The sequence below is a fragment of the Hipposideros armiger genome, unplaced genomic scaffold (assembly GCF_001890085.2).
Source record: "Hipposideros armiger isolate ML-2016 unplaced genomic scaffold, ASM189008v1 scaffold_492, whole genome shotgun sequence".
NCBI classification, from domain to species: domain Eukaryota; kingdom Metazoa; phylum Chordata; class Mammalia; order Chiroptera; family Hipposideridae; genus Hipposideros; species Hipposideros armiger.
In genome coordinates this window covers 493004-519790 of record NW_017731842.1, presented here as the reverse complement: position 1 = coordinate 519790, position 26787 = coordinate 493004, and the positions used below count along the sequence as shown (strand labels likewise).

The 26787-nt window shown below is 36.7% G+C and overlaps 1 pseudogene; it reads left to right on the top strand.

Moving 5' to 3' along the window:
- Window positions 1–23602: 23602 nt before the first annotated feature.
- LOC109395882 (60S ribosomal protein L23a pseudogene) lies at window positions 23603–24053 on the top strand (annotated as a pseudogene).
- Window positions 24054–26787: the final 2734 nt, after the last annotated feature.

The following is a 26787-nucleotide window of genomic DNA, read 5'->3' as shown; positions in this document are numbered from 1 at the left end:
CCCTGCACCACAACCCCTACACTGTAGTCATGGCTGTTCATCTCAACCCATGAGCTCGAGGGTCAATTCCTCCTACTGGTGTGCAAACAGCAATGATGGCTCCCTTACAACAGGAGGGCACACACAGTCCACACAAGGGACACAACCTGGAGCACCCAGCTCTGGCGACCAGGGAGACTGCACCACTGGAACCAACAGGAAACTACTACATAAGGCCACTCTACTAAGACTGAAACACATCGCAGCCTTACCTAATTTATAAAAACACCAGGAGGGAGTCAAAATAGGGAGACAAGGAAATATGCCCCAAACAAAAGAAACAGAACAAAGCCCCAGAAAAAGAACTAAACAAAATGGAGATGAGCAATCTACCAGATGCAGAGTTCAAAACATGGTTATAAGGATGCTCAACGATCTCAGGGAGAACTTCAGCAAAAAGATAGGAAACACAAAAATGGAGGTAGAAAACATAAAAAAGAACCAGTGAGAAATAAAGAATACAACAATGACTGCAAAGAACAACACAATAGAGTAAATCAAAAGTAGATTAGATGAAGCAGAAGATTGAGTCAGCAATTTAGAAGATAAGGTAGCATAAGACACCCAAACAGAACAGCAAAAAATTAAAAGAATCCCCCTCAAAATGTGGACAGTTTATGGGGCCTCTGGGAAAACATCAACTATACCAACATTCTCATTATAGGGGAACCAGAAGAAGAAGAAAGAGAACAAAAGATTGAAAACCTATTTGAAGAAATAATGACTGAAAACTTCCATAACTTGGTGAAGAATATGGATATTCAAGCCTAGGAAGCACAGAGAGTCCCCCCAAAAAGATGAGCTCAAACAGGCCCACATCAAGACATATCATAATTAAAATACTAAAATTTAAAGACAAAGAAACAATCTTAAAAGCAGCAAGAGAAAACCAGTTACTACAAGGGAGCTCCCATACGAATGTCAGCTGATTTCTCAACAGAAACTCTGCAGGCCAGAAGGGACTGGCAAAGAATATGCAAAGTGATGATAAGCAAAGACCTACAACCAAGATTACTCTACAAAGCAAAGTTATAATTTAGAATAAAAAAATAGATGAAAATCTTCCCAGACAAGAAAAAGCTAAAGGAGTTCATCACCACCCAACAGGTATTACAAGAAATCTTAAAGGGAAATCTTTAAAAAAAAGATAGAGAGAGAGTGGCCAGATGGCTCAGTAGTTAGAGCGTACACTCTTAGCAACAAGGTTGCCAGTTCGACTCCTGCATGGGATGGTGGGCTATGCCCACCCACAACTAAGATTTAACATGACACCTTGAGCTGAGTGGCTGCGAGCTGCCGACAGGTGACTGGCCTTGGAGCTTCGCTAGCTTCGCCCTCCACAACTAAGATTGAAGGCCAACAACTTGGCTGTTCCCTTCCCCAATTCCCCAATAAAATCTTTTTTAAAAAAGGTAAAAAAATATGAATAGTAAAATGTCAATAACTACATATTTATCAACAATTACTTTAAATGGAAGTGCATTACATGCTCTAACCAAAAAACATGGACTAGCTGAATGGGTAAGAAAATAAAACCCGTAGGTATGCTGCCTACAAGAGACTCACTTCAGATTGAAAACACACACAGACTGAAAGTAAAGAGATGGAAAAAGATATTTCATGAAAATGGAAATTAAAAAAAACAAACAAAAAACTGAGGTAGCAATACTTATACCAAACAAAATAGACTTTAAAACAAAGGCTATAACAAGAAGCAAAGAAGGACCCAGTAATTCCACTTCTTGATATTTATCCAAAGAAATCCAAAATGCTCCTTCAAGAGGACATGTGCATCCATATGGTTATTGCAGCAATGTTTACAATGGCCAAGTTGTGGAGACAGCATGGGTGTCTATCAATGGATGAATGGATAAAGAGGTGGTACACATATATTATGGAATATTACTCATTTACAAAAAAAGAATGAAATCTTATCATCTGCAACAACATGGATGGGTCTGGAGGGTATTGTGTCGAGTGGAGTATGTCAGACAGAGAAAGATAGATGCAATATGATTTCACTTATATGTGGAAACTAAAGAACAAAATAAACAAACAAAACACAAACAAGCTCATAGATATAGACAACATTTTGATGGTTGCCAGATTGGAGGGGTTTGGGGGGGGGTGTGAAAAACGGGAAAGGGATTATGAAGTACAAATTGTAGTTACAAAATAGTCATGGGTATATAAAGCATAGGAAATATAGTCAATAATATGGTAATAACTATTTATAGTGCCAGGTGGGTACTAGGTTATTCCGGTGATCACTTCTTAAATTATATAAATATTTAACCACTATGTTGTACACCTGAAATTAAAATAAAATAATATTTTAAATAATATTGAATATCAACTTCAATTGAAAAATTAAAAAGTGGGCGGAAAAAGGTATAGGGGAATAAGAAGTTCAAATTTCCAGGTATAAAACAAATAAGTCTTGGGGATGTAATATATAGCATTGGAAATGTAGTCAATAATATTGTGGTAGTGTAGTATGGTGTCAGATGGTTGTTGGACTTATGATGAATTACTTCTTTACATATATAAATGTTAAATAACTATGGTATAATATGTATTATAACTATGGTGTAGTATAATATTTTATGTGTAATATAATATGTATGTATAACTATGGTGTAATATAGTATTGTATGTTTGTTATATTTTAATAAAAATCTTCTAAAAATGATGGTGGTTAGATGTTAACAGTGAAACTCATTTTGTTGTACCACATTAGGCTTATATGTCTAGTTTACATGATTACACTGCCACTTATGTAGATCTTTGTGATATTATCTACTTGACAGTAGTCATAAATAATATGAGAATAAGTAAATGGTTCATAAGGTATCTACTCATGGTTTAATTATTCTCATTAATCTACCTTATTGTTTGTGGTTTATGCCTGCTCTACCCAGTGATGTTTAATAGCCCTGTTGTTCTTACCATCATCCGTATGCAGGCTTGTCAATCACTGACAGTTATTCCTTAATGAACATGTAATGAAGTGTAGACCCAAAGAGTAATGAACTAATCACTCATTACAGTTTTTATTATAAGTTATCAGAATTTTCTTCAGTTTGGTTTTATCAACATCTTCAGCAGTAATCAACTTCACAACTAAGAATCTTAAATAAAATTTTGAGTCTTATCTGCATTAGTGTCCTCAAGTACATAGGCAAAGGGGTCATTTCAAAGAACTGAGTTAGAGAGTTGTAGACTGCACATTTAAAAATCTGCGATAACTGGGTTTGTGCTTTTCTCCAAAGTTTATTAACAGAAGTATCTTGGACTAGGATATGAACTTCTCTAAAGTTCATTTTCCTTATTTGAAATGAGGAAAATTCCTAATTTATGAGTTTGTGGTGAGAGTTAACTTAAAATGCCCAGTAAATGGTAACAGCTGTTAGTATTACTAATTATACAAGACTATACATTACCACTTGGGCTTTTATTTCATGTCAACCTCCTAAAACATTTTTTTTCTTCATTTCATATTCTCTATAATTTTGTGTGCTTTTGCACACAACTCAACATATTAGAATTCCTAATGTTTAAACAGCTAATACTACAACTTTAAAGTCACAATAAAATTAGTTTATAACATTAAATGCATAAATTTAAGTAAAAACATAGTTTTATAGACCATTTTGCTGTCATATACTTATATTACATTACCTACTAAAATTAAATGTTTGACTCAGTAAATCTTCTGTGGAAAAGCTGTAGGTTGATTGTAGGACATTCTATACTTATGACTATCTTTCTTCAGGAAAATGAAAAATAAGAATAAAGTAAAATGTTATCACCTCTGGCATATTTCAACCAGGTATATTGGCCAACTAAATATTTTGACATTAAAAGTAGATTTTGAATTGTACATTCAAAAAGTTGGACTATCCTACTGTTCACTGTGCAAATAGATAATAATAGGCAGAGATCACCTAGTCTCTTTTAGGCACTTGCAGTTATTTGACAGAAAGACAGAACAGTGGGACAAGGGACATATAGCTGTTCTCCTGGTATATAAATTGACCTCATTTAGAGGATAATATTCTTTTAATTGGTGGTTAAAACATTTTCTAGTCATAATACTATTAAAGATGCAGTTCTAGGAAACACAGCTTTTTGAATTTTAAAGTGAATATCAAATAGTATTACATAAAGTATTCCCCTAATGGACATTGCTTGGACAAGAAAGCATCAGAATACCAAATGTAAGATGTATGGTTCCAGCAAAAGTAAGTTTATTGAATTCTGATTAAAAGTTTATATAAATCTTTAAAACTTTCACGTTTGAAATCATTGTAAAGTGATGTAGCAAAAAATCACTTTCAATGAAAACTGATTATATTAATTTGCTTTACTATCAGTAAAATTGAATTTTTAAACAATGGCATTGCTAGTTAAGTGTGACTGAAATTTATAACTTGAAATACTATTTTTACTCCTTGGCAAGAGGAATCTTGCAATTTTAGTACATCTATACTTCTGACTAAACCTTAATATATTCTCTTCCAACCAATATCATTTCATAATCGTTTCTTATCAGTGTCTAAATGATAGTTCTAGGCCATGAGCTAACATGATGACCTATTCCTTATCTATCTCTCAGACCAACTTATTATAATATAAGAAGAAACAACATAGCTAATAAATCTTTGTTTCATTTGCACATTCCTCTCATTTATATATTTTTTCCTATAACCAATTTATCTTTAACGGACAGATTTTTTTTCTAATCGTAATCTTGTCTCTAATGTGCCTTATCATCGACTTTAGTTTCTAATCTTAAATATATCCTAATTGATAATATTTCTTGCCAATTTCTTGAGACCTCCATCTTGTATTTCATTTTCTGTACCTGTTACATCACTCTGAGCATATTTGAATCTACATAATTCATGTTTTAAAAAAAATTCAAGAAGAGATCTGCCTTTGTGCAGAAGAACCAGATATATCCTCTGGTTCTGTATTTTTCTACAATTATGAGCTTTAGAGTTCTTGTTTCTGATATAAAGATAGAAAAATTATTGACCAAAAATGTGGCCTAAGATGAGGATTAAACTGTTCTATTGACTCAAATGCACATGCTCACCTTTGCAAATATCTCATTTTTGTCAGGGGTTATTTGAAAGTCATATATATATATACATATATATGTTTACATATACATACAAATACACATGTAAGCACATGGTGGAAAGTTTGCAAAGTTAATTGTCTGACCTTTGTATACATACATGCTAGAGAAATTAGAAACTTTTGACTTAGAACAAAGTATAAAACATTATTTTCAACTTCTAAATGTTTAGAACTAACACCATAAAACACTACTAAACAAAAGTAATAAATAATTTGTTTCATATATTATGATGGCTGAAGAGAAAGAACATGATGGAACAAAAAAATAAGTAAAGAGAAATTATCAGCCCAATTTTTATTTTACTGGGGTTCAAATATAGCCAACACATGGTAGATTTGAAATGCCTAAACCCAGGGTGCTATAGCTAGAGGGACATGTTTAGTGTTATACATATATGGAAGTGAATAGCAGCCTTTACTTTGTAGTCCTTTTTACTCTAATCATGATAGGAAAGTAAATTTTTCTTATAAAGGAGGCAAGATATGTAAGCAGCTTATAATTATATGGCTGTTTTTATTATGAGACAGCAGTTGGAGAATTAGAAAATGGAAGTATGCATTACATATAGGAAGAATTCATTCTTGGTTAATAAGGAAAAGGGATCAGGCATTTAGCCCAATATACTGCAGGAAAACTGCACTCATATATAGTTGCTAAAACATGTGTCGACTTTGAGAAATTGCTAATGAATGCAGTATTTTTGACAACTGTGCACAAGGGCCAAGCAGAATGATGTGGTATGAATGTTACTTGAAAATCTTAATTAAGAAATCAACAGAATCTAGATGATTAAAATGGAATTTGTACAAGACAAAGTAACTCCCTTAGCTAGATCAGAGTGTGCATTCCACCAATTCATAGTGAGTAGGATTTAAAGATTTAAAATTAGAACATTAGTATTTATTAACAATTTATTACATATTGTTGCACACATATATAACTGTAAGCTTTTGTTTTTTCTTTTTGGTTTTCTCTCCCTTTCTTACCACATATGTTCATGTATTTCTATATTTGCATATACAGAAAACAAATAGTCACAAGCAGATGGCAGTCTAGTGCAGCAATCAAGCAAGAAAATTTGGGCAAAAGTCTTCCTGAGGAGTTAATCTTGTCTTAGCACTTACTGCTGAGTAACCATGGCAATGTGTTAATTTTTCCCTATTTTTTTTTCATGTGTGAAACAGGAATGGTAATGACTCCCTCATAAGATTGTTCTGAAGATTAAATACAACAATTGCAGAAAAACTTGAGATCAATGGCTGAGTCATAGTAAGCATTTAAAAATGATGTAAATTAGTGTTGTTATATCATTTTTATTCTGTTTTTAATCCATCTCTTTGTTGTATATATAAAGTACTAAGATAAAGAAACATTTCATGTATTGAAGAGAGAAAGTAAGGGTGAAAAACAGGAAAGGAAGTAGGAAGTGAGGAAATGAAGGAAAAAAAAGGAAGCAAACAAGAGAGACCAGGTACTTCTCAAATTAAAAAAAATAATAATAATCAAATAAAACAAACTAGAGCAAGATAAATTTCTACTTCTGGAAAAATGAAGTAGACTTACATTAGTCTATTTCTTCCATTAAGTACAACAAAAAATCCTGGAATGAATGAATAGATAAATAAATAAATACAACCAAAGACTGAAAGGTGAAGGGAAGAGGACTGACTGTCTAAGGACGTTGGGCCCCAAGGAATGGCATTGTAGTGAGTTCTCTGGATTTTCTTTTGTCTCATATTATTTCATACATACAGCCAAATAAACCAGCAATCCAGAATTTTCAATGGGAACAGATGAATAAGCCTTAACAAAAGCTTGTTCTCTCTAGCCAAAGGACCAGAAGAAAGGCAGCCTAGCAAGACAGAAAATCTTCAGATAATAACTGATCTACTCTAGCCAAACACTACAAACACATAAATTCTGTGGCTACATCACCACTCATACTAGCAAAGGGTAAGTGGGGAGCTAAGATTTCCACTCTCATACCATAAATCCCTGCTATGGTGGTGTCAAAAAAACCTGGGACTTTCATTGCTGCAAGAAGGTAATGAGCCTTCCCCCAACCAAAGTTTCCACTTGGGGAGACCATATCGGGAGCCTGGGAGCCTGGACTTCCACTCCCATCCATCAATAATGAGATGTTCTGCCCCTCCACACTGGGGTGCTGCCAGAGGAAGCATAACATAGAACAGGGACTTCTCATCACTGCCTAGTGGTAACAAGGCCACTCCTTACCCCAGTGCTGTTAGTAGAGGCCATAGGGTGAATAGTAATGAGGCGCTATTCCTCCCAGCCAGGGAGGTAGCAGCACAGGCTTAGTAGGAGCCAGAACAATGAGTTCCCAACATTGGTGTCAATGGCGACCACACAGGGAACCTGGAATTCAATCCCCACCTGGAATAATAAGGAAACAATTCTTTTTTTCCTGACTAGATTGGTGTCAGATGAGGCAGATAAAACAGAGGATTTAAATAAGATCTAGACTTTCATAATACCAAAATGTTCAAGTTTTACTTGAAAATGACTTGTAATAGAAAGAACAAGAAAGACCTCAAAATTAATGAAAAAGACAATAGATGACAACATTAAGATGAGAGAGGTATTAGCATTTTCTTTTATTAAATTTATTGGGGTGACAATGGTTAGTAAAATTACATAGGTTTCAAGTGTACAATTTTATAACACATCATCTATATATAACATTGTGTGCTCACCACCCAGAGTCAGTTCTCCTTCCATCATCATCTATTTGACCCCCTTTACCCTCATCTACGGCCCCCCTCCCCCCTTAACCTCTGGTAACCACTAGACTGTTGTCTGTGCATGAGTTTTTGTTTATTTGTTTGTCTTGTTCCTTTGTTGCTTTCCGTTTTATATCCCACATATGAGTGAAATCATATGGTTCTCAACTTTTTTTGTCTGACTTGTTTTGCTTAGCATAATAATCTCAAGATCCGTCCATGTTGTCACAAATGGCAGTATTTCATCTTTTCTTATGGCTGAGTAGTATTCCATTGTGTATATATACCACATGTTTATCCAATCATCTATCAAAAGACACTTTGTTTTCGTGTCTTGGCCACTGAAAATAATGCTGCAATGAACATACAGATGAGTACGTTCCCTCAAAGTAGTATTTTGGGTTTCTTCACATAAATAACCAGAAGTGGGATTACTAGGTCTTTCTTTATCTCTTGTTATAGTCTTTGTTTTAAAGTCTATTTTGTCCGGTATAAGTACTGCTACTCTAGCTTTTTCTGTTTGTTTGTTTGTTTCCATTTTCATGAAATATATTTTCCCATTCCTTTACATTCAGTCTGTGTGTGTATTTCAGTCTGAAGAGAGTCTCTTGTAGGCAGCACATATAAGGATCTTGTTTATTTTATCCATTCTACACCATCTTTTGACTGGAGCATTTAATCCATTTACAATAAAAGTAATTGTTAATGGATATGTAGTAATTGCCATTTTATTATTCATATTTTTATTTTTTTTCCATCTTAAAGAAGTCCCTCTAAGATTCTTTGTAATACTGTTTTGGTGGTGATGAATTCCTTTAGATTTTTTTTTTTGTTCAGGAAGCTCTTTATCTGTCCTTCAATTCTAAATGATAGCTATGCTGGGTAGAGTAATTTTTGTTGTAGGTCCTTGTTGAATATCACGTTGAATATTTTGTGCCAATCCCTTCTGCCTGCAACGGTCCTGTTGAGAAATCAGCTGAGAGTGTAATGAGATTTCCTTTGTAGGTAACTAACTGCTTTTTTCTTGCTGCTTTTAAGATGCTCTCTTGGTCTTTAACCTCTGGCATTTTAATTATGAAGTGTCTTGGTGTTGACCTGTTTGGGTTCATCTTGTTTAGAATTCTCTGCACTTCCAGGGCTTATAATCTATTTTCTTCACCAGGTTAAGGGAGTTTTCCATCAATAATTCTTCAAATAGGTTTTCAACTCCTTGCTCTCTCTGTGTTCCTTCTGGTACCTCTATAATATGAATGTTGGTATGCTTGACGTTCTCCTGGAGGTACCTTAAACTCTCCTCAATTTTTTTGGATTCCTTTTTCTTTTTGCTGCTCTGATTGGGTGTTTTCTGCTATCTTATCTTCTAAATTGCTGATTTGATTCTCTGCTTCCTCTAAACTACTGTTGATGCCCTGTAATATATTCTTCATTTCCATTATTGTATTATTTGTGACTGGTTTTTAAAATATTTTCTATCTCCATTTTTATGTTTTCTATCTCTTTGTTGAAGTTCTCTCTGACATCATTAAGCATCCTTATAACCAGCATTTGGAAATCTGCATCTGGTAGATTGTTTGTCTCCATTTTGTTTAGTTCTTTTGCTAGAGCTTTATTCTTTTCTTTTCTTTGGGACATGTTTCTTTGTCTCCCCATTTTGGCCACTTCCTTGTATTTGTTTCTATGTATTAGGTAAAACTGCCATGTCTCCTGGTCTTAGTAAAGTTACCTTAAATAGGTGTGCTGTGAGGCTCAGTGATGCGGTCTTTGTCACCTGAGATATGCACTCCAGGTGTGTCCTTTGTTTGGGTTGTGTGTGCCCTCCTCTTATAGTTGAGCATTGGTTACTATGTGCATGTCAATGGGAGGGATTGATCCTCAGCCTCATTGGTTATAAGGACTGGTGGTGACCACAATGGATGAGCTGTGGTGTAGGGCCGGATCCTACAGAGCAGGATCTTCCTCAGCAGGCCTCTGGTGCCTGCTCAAGCCATCCCTTGGGTGTGTCATCCCTGGAGATGGCTGGATAATGCACCAGCTCTTTTCAAAGCTGGCCACTGGACATGCCAGCCCCAGGGCCTTCTGGGATGGGATCAGTGGCAGGTCAAATTCAGCTGCAGCTCATGCCCCACTTGGGGCCACCCAGCAGGAGCCACAAAGCAATCTGCAGATGGCCACCACCTGTACCATGCTTGGAGGTGCCTCAGGAGGCTGAGCTGTGAACTAAGGTCAGCTCCTGCTAGTGCTGGGCTCAGGGCTGCTCAGTCAGACATATGGGACATGCTAAAACCAGATGCTGCTTGTCTGGGTTCCATGAACATTTGGAGACCCTATGAAAGTCTGCAGCATATGAAAGTCTGCACCAAGGCAGGCAGTTTGTACAAAAAAAGCCACTGGAATCAGGTTGGGTGTGCCCAAAAGTTGGGCGGCTCATGGTCTCAGAATCAGCAGGGCATGGTGAATGTGTGGCCATCTGCGTCTGCACACCGGGAAGGGGGAAGGCTCTACAAAGATATAATGGCCTCCACCAGCTCTCCTGTCTGGGAGAAAACTGCTCCTCCAGCCCTTGTGCCAAGCCAGACAACTCAGTTCCCCACCATATATCCCTGCCTCCTCTCCAGCTGTTGCCCTAGTGCTGGAGATCAGAGCCGGTGATTCTGTTGGTAAGTCCGCATGTGGTCACTTTAAGAGGAGCAGCTGGGAGTGCAGCCACACTCCATTTCAACAGCCACAATCTCTGCTGGTTTTCACCTCCAGAAATTATGGGGACTTCTCTCCCTGCACTGGAACCCTGGGTTGGGGAGAGACTGGGACCTTTTGCTCCTCCAGGGTGGTGGTGGAAGGGGTCCTCCACAGCTGAGATGTCTCTCCTGATTTTTAATGGTTACACATGGGTGTGGGACCAGCCAGTTCCACATCTCTGCTCCTCCTACCAGTCTCGTGGTATCTTTTTCTGTGTGTCCTTAGTTGTAGGCCTTTGGTTCAGCAAGATTTCAGGTGATTCTAAATGATGGACGCCTTTAGTTTAGTTATAATTTTGATGTGGTCATGAGAGAAGGCGAGCACAGTGTTTAGCAATTTCCCATTTCCCCCTATTACTCAACCACTGGTAGTGATAGTACTACTCTCTGATTCTATGAGTTTGAGTTTGACTATTTTATATACTTCATATAAGTGGAACCATGATTCACATATATTAGAATGAAATATATATATGTGTGTGTGTATATATATACATATATATACATATATATTCCTTAGGTGTGAGGTGATATGTCATTGTGGTTTTGATTTACATTTCCCTGATGATTAGTGAAGTTGAGCATATTTTCATACACTTGCTGGCCATTTGTGTATCTTTTTGGAGAAATATCTATAAACTTTTAGAGCATTTTTTAAGTGGTCCTTTTTCCACATTGTTCTCTTGACCTTGGTGATCATCTTTACAATTAATATTCAAATTCCCTGTTAGGTAAATTATGTCTCCATTTCATAAGGGTCTGTTTCTGGAGATTTACCTTGTTTCTTTGTTTGGAAAATATTTTGCTGTTTCTTCATTTTCCTTGACTTTCTGTGTTAGTGTCTGCACATTAGACAAAAGAGCTGCCTCTCCCAGTGTTCACAGTCTAAACTTGTACTTGAGTAGGCTATCATGAATCAGTCTGGAAAGAGAGTCTGGAGGTTCCTTAAAGTTTCATGCAATTCCAACCAGTTTTCTTTATTTTTGGCAGCCTACTTGTGTCTAAATTATATCAGGTACCATCACCACTTTGAGACAAGTGAGACTGAAGCCTGTTCTTCAGACAGCCCCCATATAATTTGGGTCATTAGATACATGGTGCATGTATTTACCTCCCTTTTGAGAAGGTGTGAACTGGGGTTCTTCTTTGTGTTATATGCTGAGCCAGAGGGAGTGGCTATGGCAAGTAACAGCCTGAGTTGCCATCTCTGTTCTCACTAGCCCCAGAGTATGCCATGTTCCATGCCCCATCAGTAATCTGAAACAGGGTAGACAGAAGCCAGTGCCCTGAGTAGCACCTGGAAATTTTGGGTTACTGGAGGTGCAGTATACCTTTTTCCCTTCCTGGTTTGTCCTAACTATATGACACTGTGCTGAAGGTAGGGATTATGGCAAGAAGGTATCTCAAAATTTCCTATTGGCCTCAACGTAGCTGGTTTCATACTTGCGTTGCATGCAGGAGGCTCTTAAATACTTTTTTGGATTTTTCACAAAGGGAATCTGTCCACGAATTACTGTTGAATCAGTGTGTTCTTGTGGGTAAGAGGATTCAGGCTTCCTGTTCAGCCATCTTGCTGATGTCACTCCCATTTATGACATTTAAAAATCATTATTTTATAATGGAGCTTCTTTCTGTTTATAATTTTTTAAATATATAACATATTTTTGAAATATATGCGTAATCCATATACCATACAATTCACACATTTACAATGTAAAATTTATTTATTTATTTTTTTAGTTTTTTCACAGAATTGTGCAGCCACCGCCACAACCAATTTTAAGACATTTTTATCAACCCTAAAATAAAACTCGTACCATTAACATTGTCTATTTTTTCTTAATCACCCCTTCATCCTGGCCCTAAGTAACCAATAGTTTACTTTCTGTTCCTATAGATATGTTTATTCTGGACATTTTACATTAATTGACTCATACAATATGTGGTTCTTTCTGACTGGTTTCTTTCCCTTAAGATAGCATTTTCAAGGTTCAGGCATGTTGTAGCATGTATCAATACTTCATTATTTTCATTGTCAAAATATAAAATGTCCCACATTTATTTATCCATTCATATATTGATGGGCATTATAGTTACTTGTACTTTTTGCCTATTTTGAATAATGCTACAATGAACATTCTTGAACAAATTTTTATGTGGACATACATGGACATTCCTATATCTTAGGAATATGTAAGGTGTTGATAGTGTCCTCTAAAATTCATGTCTACCAGGATGCTCAGAATTTAGCCTTATTTGAAATAAGGTTCTTTTGATATCTAATTAAAGTAAGATTCTCAATATAATATTATCCAGGATTAGAGTAGACACTTAATTAATGTGTATCCTTATAAAACACATAAAAAAAGACACACTGTGACAGAGAGGGGAAGAAAATGTGATGACAGAAGCGGAGATAGGAGCAATGCAGATACAAGTCAAAGAACACCCAGAATTGCCAGGAGACATGGGAAGCTAGGATTATCCCTCAGAGCTTCCAAAGGGAACCACCCCTGCCATCACTTTGATTCTGTACTTATAGCCTACAAAGCTGTGAGAAAAAATACATTTCTTATTTTAAAGCTACCAAGTTTATTGTATTTTGTTATGATACTTCCAAGAAATGAAGAGAGTAAAATTCCTAGGTCATATGGTAAGCCTATATTTAATCATTTCAGGAGCTGCCAGACTGTCTTGCAAAGTGGCTGCCCCACCTTACATCCCCACCAGCAGTGTTTGAGGGTTCCAATTTCTCTACATCCTTACCAACTCATGTTATTGTCCTTTTTATTTTTAAATTATTATTATTTTTATATTCCAGTGGTTGTACCACATCCTCACCAATATTTGATGTTGTCAGAGTTTCAGATTTTGACCATTCTAAGAGGTATGTGATGGTATCACGTTGCTTTAATTTAAAGTTTTCTGATGACATATGATGTGGAGCATCTTTTAATATGCTTAATTGCCATCTATTGTATTCTTGGTGAGGTATCTGTTAGGCCTTTGGCCATTTTTTAATCTATCTTTTCTTACTCTTGAGTTTTTTGAGTTCTTTGTATTTTTTAGTTAGTCCTTTATCAGATATGTATTTTGCAAATATTTTTTCCCAGAAAATCTTCTGATTCTGTTAATAATGTTTTTTCACAGAGCTGACGTTTATAATTTTTTTGCAGTCCAGCTTATCAATTATTTCTTTCATGAATCATGCCTTTGTTGTTGCATGTAAGGTCAAGGTTATCTAGGTTTTTTCTATGTTATCTTCTAGGAGTTTTATAGTTTTGCATTTTATATTTAGGTCTGTGATACATTTTGAGTTATTTTTGTGATGGGTATAAAGTCAACAAGGTTGGACAATTAAGTTCTCAAATTAGCTGTGATGATGTTGCTAACATTTTTTATGTCAGAGGGATTATTCATTATGAATTTGTACCAACTTGACAAACAGTTAACCAAGTTTACTATTTGGAAGTGCTGAAAAACTGTGTGAAAAAGTTAGATGATCTGAACTTTTCACCAATAATTTATGGCTCTTGTATCATGACAATGCACCAGCTCACATGGCACTGTCTGTGAGAGAGTTTTTAGCCAGGAAACAAATAACTGTTTTGAAACATTCCCCGCCCCCCATCTGATATGGTGCCCAATGACATCTTTCTTTACCCAAAGATAAGGGAAATATTGAAAGGAAGACATTTTGATGACATTCATGACATCAAGGTTAATGCAACAGCTCTGATGGCCATTCCAGAAAAAGAGTTCCAAAATTGCTTTGAAGGGTGAACTAGGTGCTGGTGTCAGTGCATAGCTTCCCAAGGGTAGCTTCAAAGGTGACTGTAGTGGTATTCAGCAGTGAGGTATGTGGTACTTTTTCTAGGATGATTTCACAAATGTAATTGTCAGACCTCGTATATCTATGTTCACTCAATTTTGCATGTGGATGTGTAGTTATTCCAGCACCATTTGTTGAAAAGACTATCTTTGCCCTCCAATATTGCCTTTGCTCTTTTATCAAAAATAACTTCACTATATCTGTGTGGCTCTATATCTGGGCTCTCTTTTCTGTTCCATTGATCCATTTGTCTATTCTGTTGCCAATGTCACATCGTCTCGATTACTGTAGCTTTATAGTGAGTCTTGAAATCAGGGAATGTCAGTCCTTCAACTTTGTTCTCCTTCACTACTGAGTTGGCTAGTCTGGGGTTTTTCCTCTGTATATAAACTTTAGAGTCTATTTGTCAATAATTAAAAAAAAACAACCTTGCTGGGATTTGATTGGAATTGCATTAAATTTATTGAGTTAGTTGGAAAGACCTGGCATCTGATAATATTGAATTTTCCTATTCCTGAACATGCAATATTTCTCCTTCATTTAGTTCTTCAGTTTTTTATGAGAGTTTTATAGATTTCCTCAAATAGATTTTGTGTATATTAGTTGAGTATTTTATTTTTGGGGGGTGCTAATGTAGATAGTATTGTGTTTTTAATTTTAAGTTCTATTTGTTCATTGTTGATTATAAAAAAAGGAATCAACTTTTGTATATTAACCTTGTATCCTGCAATCTTGATACAATTGATTAATAGTTTGAGGAGTTTTTTGTTGATTCTTTCAAATTTTCTACAAAGATGATCATGTCTTTTGCAAAACAGAGTTTTATGTTTTCTTTTCAAATTTTTATACGTTTTTCTCCTTTTCTTGCCATATTTCATTAGCAAGTACTTCCAGTTCCAATAGGATGTTGAAAACAAGGGGTAAGAGAGGACATCTTTGCCTTGTTCCTGATCTTAGTGGGAAAGGTTCAAGTTTCTAACCATTAAGCATGGTGTTAACTGTAGGATTTTTGTAGATGTGATTAAGTTGAGGAAGTTACACTGTATTCTAGTTTACTGATAGTTTTTACAAGGAATCGGTGTTGGATTTTGTCAAATGCCTTTTCTACATATTTATGTAATTGCATAAATCTTTTTGATATGATGGATTATATTAACTGATTTTTGGATGTTTAAGCTGCCTGGTATTCCTGGTATAATATCCACTTGATCATGTGAATAATTTTTCTATGCATTTTTGGATTTTATTTGCTAATAGTTTCTTAAAGATTTTTGCATCAGTGCTCATGAGAGATATTGATCTTTAGTTTATTTTTCTTGTAATGTTTTTGTCTGGTTTGGGTATTAGGTTAATCCTGGCCTCATAGAATGAGTTACAAAGCATTCCCTAGACTTCTAACCTCCTAAAGAGATTGTAAAGAATTAAAATAATTTCTTCTTTAAATATTAGGTAGATCTCACCAGTGAACCTATCAGGGCCTTGAATTTGATATTGTGAATGCAATTTTCCCCTTTCTCTCTGGATTACTTAATTTTTATTTTTTTAGCTGAGCCATCCTGCCACCTGTTGGCAGCTCAGTGGCTGCTCAGCTTGGGCCGGGACTCGAACCGCTGTTGCTCAGAGCTCAAACTCTTGAGCGAGCTCTTAACCAACTGAGCCACTTGGCCGGCCCTGGATTTCTTTTGACCTATGTCAAAAATATTACCTATGTCTCTTCAACACCTGATTTGCAAGAGTTGATCATTTGTTTAGAGTGTTTTCATTGAACTTTGGAGAGAGCCTGTTTAGGTTCTAGTACTGTTTCTACCACTACAAAGCTCATTGACATTGGGTGAGGTAATCAGCCTCTTTGTTCCTTTGTTTTTGTTTTCTTCACATAAAAAATGAAAAATAATAAGGCTTATAAGGTTAAGACATATATACAACCATGCCTAGTTTTTGACATTTTGACATTTATAACATTATGTGTAAACATAGGACAAGTGTTAGCTACAATTCATACAGTCAAGCATACCTTTGTTTAATTTGAACAATTGGTTAGTTACATAGCTGTAATTATGTGGTCACTTATTTCTTATATTTGCTACTAGAGGTTTTTCTAGACTAGGATGTTATAGATCAATTTTCTCCTCAATTAGGTAATTGCTGAAGTTAACCTAAGGTTCAAGAGAAATAAGGATTTAAAATACGAAATAATAGACCGGAGAGAGCAAGAAAAGGGGTGTAAATTTAAAATGCAGCAGTTATTCAGATTAAGGATGAGTTTAAAGGTTCATAAAATCATCCAGACTTCATTATTATAGACGGTATGTATGATGGACATAGATAATCTTAGGCAGAACAAAAAATGTCTCTTTTTTTAATTATTAGTTTCAGGTGTACAAAACAATGCAATAGTTATCCTTTTCACCCCTCACAAAGTAACAACCCCGTCCCCCATCTATTGCCTCCCACCCCTGATATCATACTTATCTATTACAATTCCATTGACTCCATTCCCACACTATACTCCACATCCCGTGACTATATATAGTTGACATACAATATTATTCAACATCAGCTTCAGATGTACAGTGCAGTACTTAGGCCTCTACACCATCTATGAAGTGGTCTCCCTAACAAAACATGAGTCCACCTGGCCTCGTAAAAAATATTTACAACATTATTGATTATATTCCCCAGACTGTCTTTTCTATCCCTGAGGCCATATTGTAGTTACCAATTTATATTGTATCATCCCTTCCCCTCTTTTTTCATCCCCACCCCCTCCCAACTAGCAACCATCAGTTTTTCCTCTGTGTCTCTGAAATGTTTACATTTCTCATTTATTCAGTTCTTTAGATTCCACATATAAGTGAGATCATATGGGATTTGTCTTTCTCTGACTGACTTATTTCACTTAGCATAATGTTCTCTAGGTCCATCCATATCATTGCAAATTGTACCATTTCCTTCTTCTTTATAGCTGAATAATGCTTCATTGTGTAAATATACCATAGCTTCTTAATCCAGTCATCTATCAATGGGCATTTTGATTGTTTCCAAGTCTTGGCTACTGTGAATAGTGCTGCAATGAACATAGGGGTGCATATATTTTTTCAAATTAGTGTCTTGGGTTTTTCTGGATATATACCTGAGAGTGGAATTGCTGGGTCATATGGTAATTCCATTTCCAGTTTTCTGAGATACCTCCATACTGATTTCCATTGTGGCTGCACCAATCTGCAGTCCCACCAACAGTGCACCAAGGTTTTGTTTGCCCCACAACTTCACCAGCACTTGTTGTTTGTTGATTTATTGACGATAGCCATTCTGACTGGGGTAAGGTGGTATCTCATTGTGGTTTTTATTTGCATTTTCCTAATGATCAGTGAGGTTGAACTTTTTTCATATGCCTGTTGGCCATCTGTATGTCTTCTCTAGTGACATATGCCTTCATATCCTCTGCACATTTTTAAATTGGGTTGTTTGTTTTTTTGGTATTGAGTTGTATGAGTGTTTTATAAATTTTGACTATTAACCCCTTATCAGATATATCATTGACAAATATCTTCTCCCATTCAGTAGGCTTCCTTTTTGTTTTATTGATGGTTACCTTTGTTGTGAAAAAAAATTTAAGTTTGATGTAGTCTCATATGTTCATTTTTTCTTTTACTTTCCTTGCCCGCAGGGATGTATCGGTAAAAATATTTCTCAGAGTAATGTCTGCAAATTTACTCCCTATATTTTCTTCTTAGAGTTTTACGGCTTCAGGTCTTATATTTAAGTCTTTAATCCATTTTGAATTTGTTCTTGTATATGGTGCAAGGAAGTCGTCTAGTTTTATTTTTTTGCATGTGTCAGCCCAATTTTCCCAGCACCATTTATTAAATAGACTATCTTTACCCCAATGTAAATTCTTGCTTCCGTTGTCATAGACTAACTGTCCATATATGCATGGATTTATTTCTGGGCTTTCTATTCTGTTCTATTGATCTATGTGCCTTCTTTTATGGCAGTACCATACTGTTTTGATTGCTGTAGCCTTGTAGTATGTTTTAATGCCTGGTAGCATGATACCCCCAACTTTGTTCTTATTTCTCAGGATTGCCGTGGTTATTCAGGGTCTCTTATGGTTCTATATAAATTTTAGGATTATATTTTCTATTTCTGTGGAAAATGTCCTGGGTAGTTTGATAGTAATTGCATTGAATCTGTATATTGCGTTAGGCAGTGTGGACATTTTAACTATATTAATTCTTCCTATCCATGAGCATGGTAGGTGTTTCCATTTATTTGTATCATCTTTTATTTCTTTCTTCAGTGTCTTATAATTTTCTGAGTACAGGTATTTTACTTCTTTGGTTAAATTTGTTCCTAGGTATTTTATAGTTCTTGAAGCAATTGTAAATGGAACTGTTTCCTTAATTTCTCCTTCCGATAGTTTATTATTGTTATATACAAATGCAACTGATTTCTGAATATTGATTTTGTATCCTGCTACCTTTCTGAATTTGTCTATCAGTTCCAATAGTTTTTTGATGGAGTCTTTAGGGTTCTCTATATATAGTATCATGTCATCTGCATATAATGACAATTTTATTTCCTCCTTACTGATTTGGATGCCTTAAATTTCTTTTTCTTTTCTGATTGCTGTGGCTAGTACTTGCAGAACTATGTTGAATAAAATTGGAGAAAGTGGACAGCCTTGTCTTGTCCTGATCTTAAGGGGATTGGTTTTAGCTTTTCCCCATTGAGTATGATGTTAGCTGTGGGTTTGTCATATATGGCCTTTATTATGTTGAGATATGATCCCTCTATTCCCACTTTGCTGAGTTTTTATCATAAATCGCTGCTGTATTTTGTCAAATGCTTTTTCTGCATCTATTGATATGACCATGTGATTTTTATTTTTATTTGTGTTGATGTGGTGTATCACATTAATTGGTTTGCAGATGTTGAACCAACCTTGAGTACTCGGGATGAAACCCACTTGATCATGATGTATGATCTTCTTAATATATTGCTGAATTCTGTTTGCTAAAATTTTGTTGAGGGTTTTTGCATCTATGTTCATCAAGGATATCGGCCTCTAGTCTTCTTTTTTTGTACTGCCTCTGTCTGGTTTTGGGATCAGGGTGATGGTGGATTCATAGAAACAGTTTGGGAGCCTTCCCTCCTTCTGAATTTTTTTGAATAGTTTGAGAAGAATAGGTGATAATTCTTTTTTGAATATTTGGTAAAATTTGCTTGTGCAGCCATCTGCTCCCAGGCTTTTGTTTTTTGGGAGCTTGTTGATTACTGATTCAATTTCCTTGGTAGTAATCAGTCTATTCAGATTTTCTGTTTCTTCTTGAATTAGCTTCAGAAGGTTGTATGCTTTTAGGAAATTATCCATTTCTCCAGATTGTCAAATTTGTTGGCATATACTTACTTGCTCATAGTAATTTCTTAAAAGTTTTTGTATTTCTGTGGAGTCTCTTGTCACTTCACCTCTTTCATTCCTGAATTTACTACTTTGGTCCACTCTCTCTTTTTTTTTTTTTTTGATGAGTCTGGCTGGAGGTTTGTCAATTTTGTTTATCGTCTCAAAAAACCAGCTCCTGGTTTCATTGATCTTTTGTATTGTTTTTCTGGTCTCTATTTCATTTATTTCTGCTCTGGTTTTTATTACCTTCTTCTTTGTACTCCCTTTGGGCTTATTTTGCTGCTCTTTTTCCAGTTCCTTGAGGTGTAAGGATACACTGTTGATTTGAGATTTTTTTTGCTTCTTTAAGTAGGCCTGCACTGCTATGAACTTCATTTGTAGGACTGCTTTCACAGCATCCAAGAGATTTTGGGTTGTGGTGTTTTCATTTTCGTTTATCTCAAGGTATCTTTTGATTCCCTCCTTGATCTCATTTTTGACCCACTCTCTATTTAGTAGCATGTTATTCAGCCTCCATTCATTTGTGAGCTCTCTGGATTTCTTCTTGTAATTGATTTCTAGTTTCATAGCATTGTGGTCAGAGTAGATGCTTGCTATGATTTCAATCTTCTTAAATTTACTGAGTCTTGTATTGTGGCTTAACATGTGGTCTATGTTGGAAAATGTTCCATGTGCACTTGAGAAGCATACATATTCTGTAGCTTTGGGGTTAAATGCTCTGAAAATATCAATTAAATCCATGTGGCCTAATGTGTCATTTAAGGTCGCTATTTATACATTGATTTTCTGTCTGGAGGTGCTGTTTATTGCTGACAGTGGGGTTGTTGAATCCCCTACTATGATAGTGTTACTGTTGATCTCCGTCTTTATGTCTGTCAATATCTGTTTTGTATATTTAGGGGCTCCTATGTTAGGTGCATAGATGTGTACTAGGGTTATGTCCTCTTGTTGGATTGATCCCTTTATTATTATGAAGTGCCCTTCTTTGTCCTTTATTATATTCTTCAATTTAAGTCCATTTTATCTGATATAAGTTTCACTATTCCAGCTTTTTTCTTAGTTCCATTTGCATGAAATACTTCCTCCATTCCTTTACTTTTAGCCTGTATGTGTCTTTTGATCTGAGGTGAGTCTCTTGTATACAGCATGTGCAAGGGTCTTGCTTTCTTCTCCACTCAGCCACCCTGTGTCTTTTGATTGGAGCATTCAATCCATTTACATTTAATGTGAGTATTGATAGGTGCGTAGTTATTGCCATTTTGTTACTTGTGTTCCTGGTCTTCGTTAGTTAGGTTGTTTTTCTCTTTCTTCTGCTTAAAGAAGCCCTTTTAACATTTCCTGCAATGCTGGCTTGGTGGTAATGAATTCCTTTAGCTTTTTCTTTTCTGCGAAGCTCTTTATCTCTCAATTTTAAATGATAACCTTGCTGGATAAAGCAATCTAGGTTGTAGGCCTTTGTTTTTCATCACTTTGAAGACCTCCTGCCACTCCCTCCTGGCCTGCAGAGTTTCTGTAGAAAAGTCAGCTGATAATCGTATGGGGTGCCCTTGTATATAACTTGTTGCCTGTCCCTTGCTGCTTTTAGGATTCTGTCTTTGTCTTTAACCCTTGCCATTTTCACTATAATGTGTCTTGGTGTGGGCCTGTTTGGAATCATCTTGGTTAGGACTCTCTGCACTTCCTGTGTTTGTATGTCAATTTTCTTTGCCTGGTTAGACAAATTTTCAGACATTATTGTTTCAAATATGTTCTCGATCCCTTGCTCCCTCTCTTTGCCTTCTGGCATTCTTATGATGCACATGTTGTTGCCCTTGATGTTGTCGCCCAGCTCTCTTAAACTATTTTCCATGTTTTTTATTCTTTTTTTCTTTTTGTTGTTCTGCTTGGATGATCTCTGCTATCTTGTCTTCTAAGTCACTGATTCGATCCTCTGCTTCATCCGATCTGCTAGTAATTACATCGAGTTTGTTATTTAATTTAGAAATTGTATTCTTTAGTTCTAGCTGGTTGTTTTTCATGATTTTTCTATCCTTCTTTATATACTCATTCATTTCCTTGAACATTCTAATAATCAGTGTTCTGAATCCTGTCTCCGATAGGTTGTTTACCTCTATTTCCTCTAGTTCCACTGATTTAGGAGGTTTTTTCTGTTCTTTTACTTGGAATGTGTTTTTTGTTTCCCCATTCTGGCTTACTCTTTGTGCTTGCTTCAATGTAATAGGTAGATCCCCTAGGTTTCTCAGTCTTTTTTGGGTGGACATACATGGTACGTGTCCTTTATATTTGAATTACTCAGTCTCCCTTTTCTCCTGTTTGTGTGTACCAGAGTTATTCCTTGTGTTGTGTGTCTTTTCTTGTTGAAGTCAAGTTTTGATTGCTTTTGGCTTGTCAGTAGGTGGGATTGACTCCCAGGCTGACTAGCTGTGAGGATTAGCTGTGTCCACAGTTTGTGAGCTGCTGTGTAAGCATTGACTCCTCCAATGAGGCTTGGTCCCAATAGGCTTTTGTGCCTGTACCAATTTCACCTTGGATGTGACTCTTGTATGTCAAACCCTGTAATGCTCTGGTTTTATCTCAAGTTGGACTCTGGGTGTGATGATTCTTGTGCCTCTTTGTTTGGGTTCTGCTGCTGAGTGGATCTTAGTGAAAAACATATCAACAAGCACAACCACAACAGCCACCAAAGGAATCCAGATTCTCTCACATGTAAAAAAAACCCCAACAACCTACACTCAACAAGTACAGAAATATCAAGCATACAAAAGGAGAAAACAAACAAATACAAACAAAATAACAAGAACAAAAAACAAGGAACTAAAAGCAAAACAAAATAGGGCCGGCCGAGTGGCACAATGGTTAAGAACTGGCTTGGGATGCCAGAGGGCCCCGGTTCGGATCCCATATATGAGGGCCAGTGACACTGCCCTCTTCAGCTAAGATGCTGATCAACAGCTCAACCTGGAGCTGGGCTGCTGTGAGTCGCCGGCGACGGCGTAGGCTGCAACCCCTGTGGCAGTGGGTTGCCATGGGCTACCGTATGTAGCCAGCGTGAGCGGCCAGCAGCCGCAGTGAGCGGCCATCCAGAAGCCGGCGACTGATGTGCCTCGCCCGGGAAGCGCTCAATGATGGTGCCAACTTGGGCCAGTGAAGCAACGTCCTCCAAACTAGACTGAAGAACAAAACGACAGCAGTTTGTCTGTTCCCCTTCCCCCAATTCCCCAGCACTGTTCCCTTCCCCCCAATACCCCAATAAAAAATCTTAAAAATAAATAAATAAAAGCAAAACAAAATAAAATAAAATAAAATAAAAAATAGAATAAACAGAGGAAACAAAATACAACACCCCCCTCCCAAAAAAAATTGCAGAAAAATGGAAAGAATGAGGAAAAGTAGACTAGTGAAAAAAAAGAAGAAAAGAAGGGAGAGAGAGAGAGGGTAGAAAAGAAAAAAGGAAAGAAAGAGAGAGAAAAAAATATATATATATATTTACACACCCGTATATATGAACATATATATCCACATATATACACCTTTATATATGCCTATATTAAAAACTAAAAATAGTAATAATGAAAGAAAAAAACAAAAACTACCAAAACAAGCAACCAACAAAAAATTTCCCCAAACACCCAAAAGAACCAAATTAACAATAACAATATAACATGCCCCAAAAAAAACAAAACAGTTTTTTTCACGAAGATGGTGCCAAAAGGGAAGAAGGAAGCCCCTGCCCCTCCGAAAGCCGAAGGCAAAGAAAGCAGTCCTGAAAGGCGTCCACAGCCTCAAAAAAAATAAGATCTGCACGTTACCCACCTTCCGAAGGTCCAAGATGCTGCGGCTCCGAAGGCAGCCTAAATATCCTCGGAAGAGCGCCCCAAGAAGAAACAAGCTTGGCCACTATGCCATCATCAAGTTCCCCCTAACTACCGAGTCAGCCATGAAGAAGATAGAAGACAACAACACACTTGTGTTCATTGTGGATGTCAAGGCCAACAAGCACCAGATCAAACAGGCTGTGAAGAAGCTCTGTGACATTGACGTGGCCAAGGTCAACACCCTGATCAGGCCTGATGGAGAGAAGAAGGCATATGTTCATCTGGCTCCTGACTATGATGCTTTGGATGTTGCCAACAAAATTGGAATCATCTAAACTGAGTCCAGCTGGCTAATTCTAAATATAATTTGTTTTTGCTGTACAAAAAAACCCCAAAACAACAAAACAAACAACCAGTGCCAGTTTTGGCTGAAGTCCCCCAAGGTCTACCTAGGTTGTCCTGTGTTATACACAAACTCATCTGTGTCTTGTGGGGGTAGAGCAGACCACCTGGCGCCTAGACTGACCCTGGCAATGCAGGTCTATTTTAGATGAGTGGGGTTATGAGGTGTGATTGGGAGTTTTTACAAAGTCAATGCTGTTTCTGCTCTTGCCTGCCCAGAGGCACGCTGAGTGCTACACAGCCAGAAGGGTTGATGTGCGTCTTCCTGCACTCTTTCCACTGGAATCTGTTGGGGCATGGAGATTTCAGAGCTGCTAAAAGCCACCTGCCGAGGGTCTGTGCGTGACTCAGCAGCTGAAGTTGCCCTGCCTCCCAAGCTGTGCAGGAGGTGGGGGCAGGGTAGGTAGGCACACACTCCTGCAGCCTCTTCTCATCTGGAGTTTCTCAACCACCTGGGAGTAGGAGCACCTCTGTAATCTCACCCTACTCCTCCATTCAGGGGTCAGCTTAAGGCTCTGGCATGGCGGGGGCCAAGGTTTCTGAGAGAGGGTGGGGGTGGGTTCTTATCAATGCAGTTTTTTGCTTTCTGTTGGAGAAGGAAGAAAAAAAAGTCCCACCGTTATTTTGAGCAGGGACTTAGCCCACCCTGGCGCTGCAAAACTCTCTGTAGCCTGGGGTCCCATGGCTCCACAGCTGCGGATGCTGACCGCGCCTCTGCACACACGTCTCCTCTCTCTCTTACCCCACTTGCCCGGCCTGAGGCTTCTGTCTCAGGCTGCAAACTTTCGCGCTCTCACTGCTCTCTAGGCGGGCCGCGAGGTGCAGGGAGCGAGCTGCGGGGACAGTCTCCGATCTGCTCTCTGAGACCCCAAGTCTCAGCAGCTGTGGGTGCGGGCTGCGCCTCCACACATTTTGCCTCCCTTTTCCCCCACTTGCCCGATCTGCCCGCCTTTAGGTACTTGGCATGAGAGTCTCTTCACTGTTCTGTGTGCTGGGTAGAGGTTTGTTTGCTGAGTTACAGCAGTTCAGATTGCGGTGATTTCCAGGGGATAATTCAGGGAGCCCTCCTCACAGCCGCCGTTTTCTCGGCATCCCCCCCCAAAAATGTCTCTTAAGCCAGACTTAAATAAAGAAAGAGTTTGTGCGGAAGCCATGAATATATTTTCAAAATATGGATGCCTCAATAGCAAGGATACAGTAACAGAATTGACATCTCCATCTTTTAATAATTCAAACTTTTATCTGAAAATGTCTTAAGGCACTTCTCACATAAAGGCAAAAATGCCCGAAGTAGTGAGTAAAATGGATGATAGAAAAAAAGAGGGGGGAATGGATCATTTAAATGAAAAAAGTAAGATACATAGCTTTTGATTTATTTAGATTGGTTCTATGCCATCTAAATTTGCTATGTAGTGGCTTTTTTGCATTTGGTATCCACTGCTTTGAAACTAATTAAAATGTATTTAAATATGGCCCAAAAATAAAACATAACCTAAGATCAAAATAAAAGGAGAAAAGATTTCTTGGTAAAATCTTTCAAATTGCTATTAAAATTATACCTTTTGTGCACAAAAGCTATGAAACTTCAGTGGTTACTTAGTTGAATTGTGTTACCTAGGTAATTTCCTATAAAAACATTAATAGTATCTTATATGGGCTTTTCTAGATAAATGTATAGACTGTTGTTCTTAGTTCTCTGCATACCTAAAAACACTAAAAAGTACATAGGTATTAAATATTCATAGTTTGTGCATAACATGTGGACACTTTAATATATGTCTTTTGAGTAACCTACATGGCTCAACTGAGCTTTATATAGAAAGAGAATAGAATTCTTTATTAAATCAATGTTAAGTACTTAGAATATCTTTGTGCATATATACAATTAAGCAATCTATTTATAAATTGGATGAAGTAAAATTAAAGGTAAAAATAAAGGGAAGGCTTTTATAAAACCCTAGCCCTCTAATAAATTACCTGAGTTTTTAAATGGCCTCACTAAGAATTGTATGAAGTTTCAGCTTTCCTGTATTAGGAAACACAAATGGATTACCAACTTGGAAATCTTGCTATTGTAGAAATAAATTTCTGTATGCACTTGCTGACATTCCTTAAAAATACGTGGTATTTCCCTGAAATATTAGTCTCAACTTTTTATAAAATAAACTCCATTTTCCCAGTGAACTTTTAGTACAGAATAATAGGTGTATCCCTTCATGAAAAAGAACAAAGAAGAAGCAAAGGTTTTGGAGAGTATTAAAATTATACTGATGTATGGAAGAAACCTTTTTTTAAAAACACACATTAGAAAGAAAAATTAAAATTCTTATGAAAATGTATATATATGTGGAGATTTTATATTTAAACGCCTTAAAATCAGCTAAGCTTTTAATCTACTTCAAGTCACACAATTAATTTTGCTTTCACTTATAAGCAGATTGTCCTAAGTTGTATTTAATGATTTTCAGACATTTTTAGTTCTAATAACATGCAGGCCCTTTGAAAAGAGGCAGGAAATAGAATAAAGAGCCTTTACTTAGCCTAATGTCTGCAAATACCTCCATAATTTGTTGAACTTTTTCTAATTCCTATTCTGTTAATTTGTCTCCATATTATTCTTACAAAAAAAAAATAAATGGAGTCTTTTGTAAATAAAGATGGCATTAT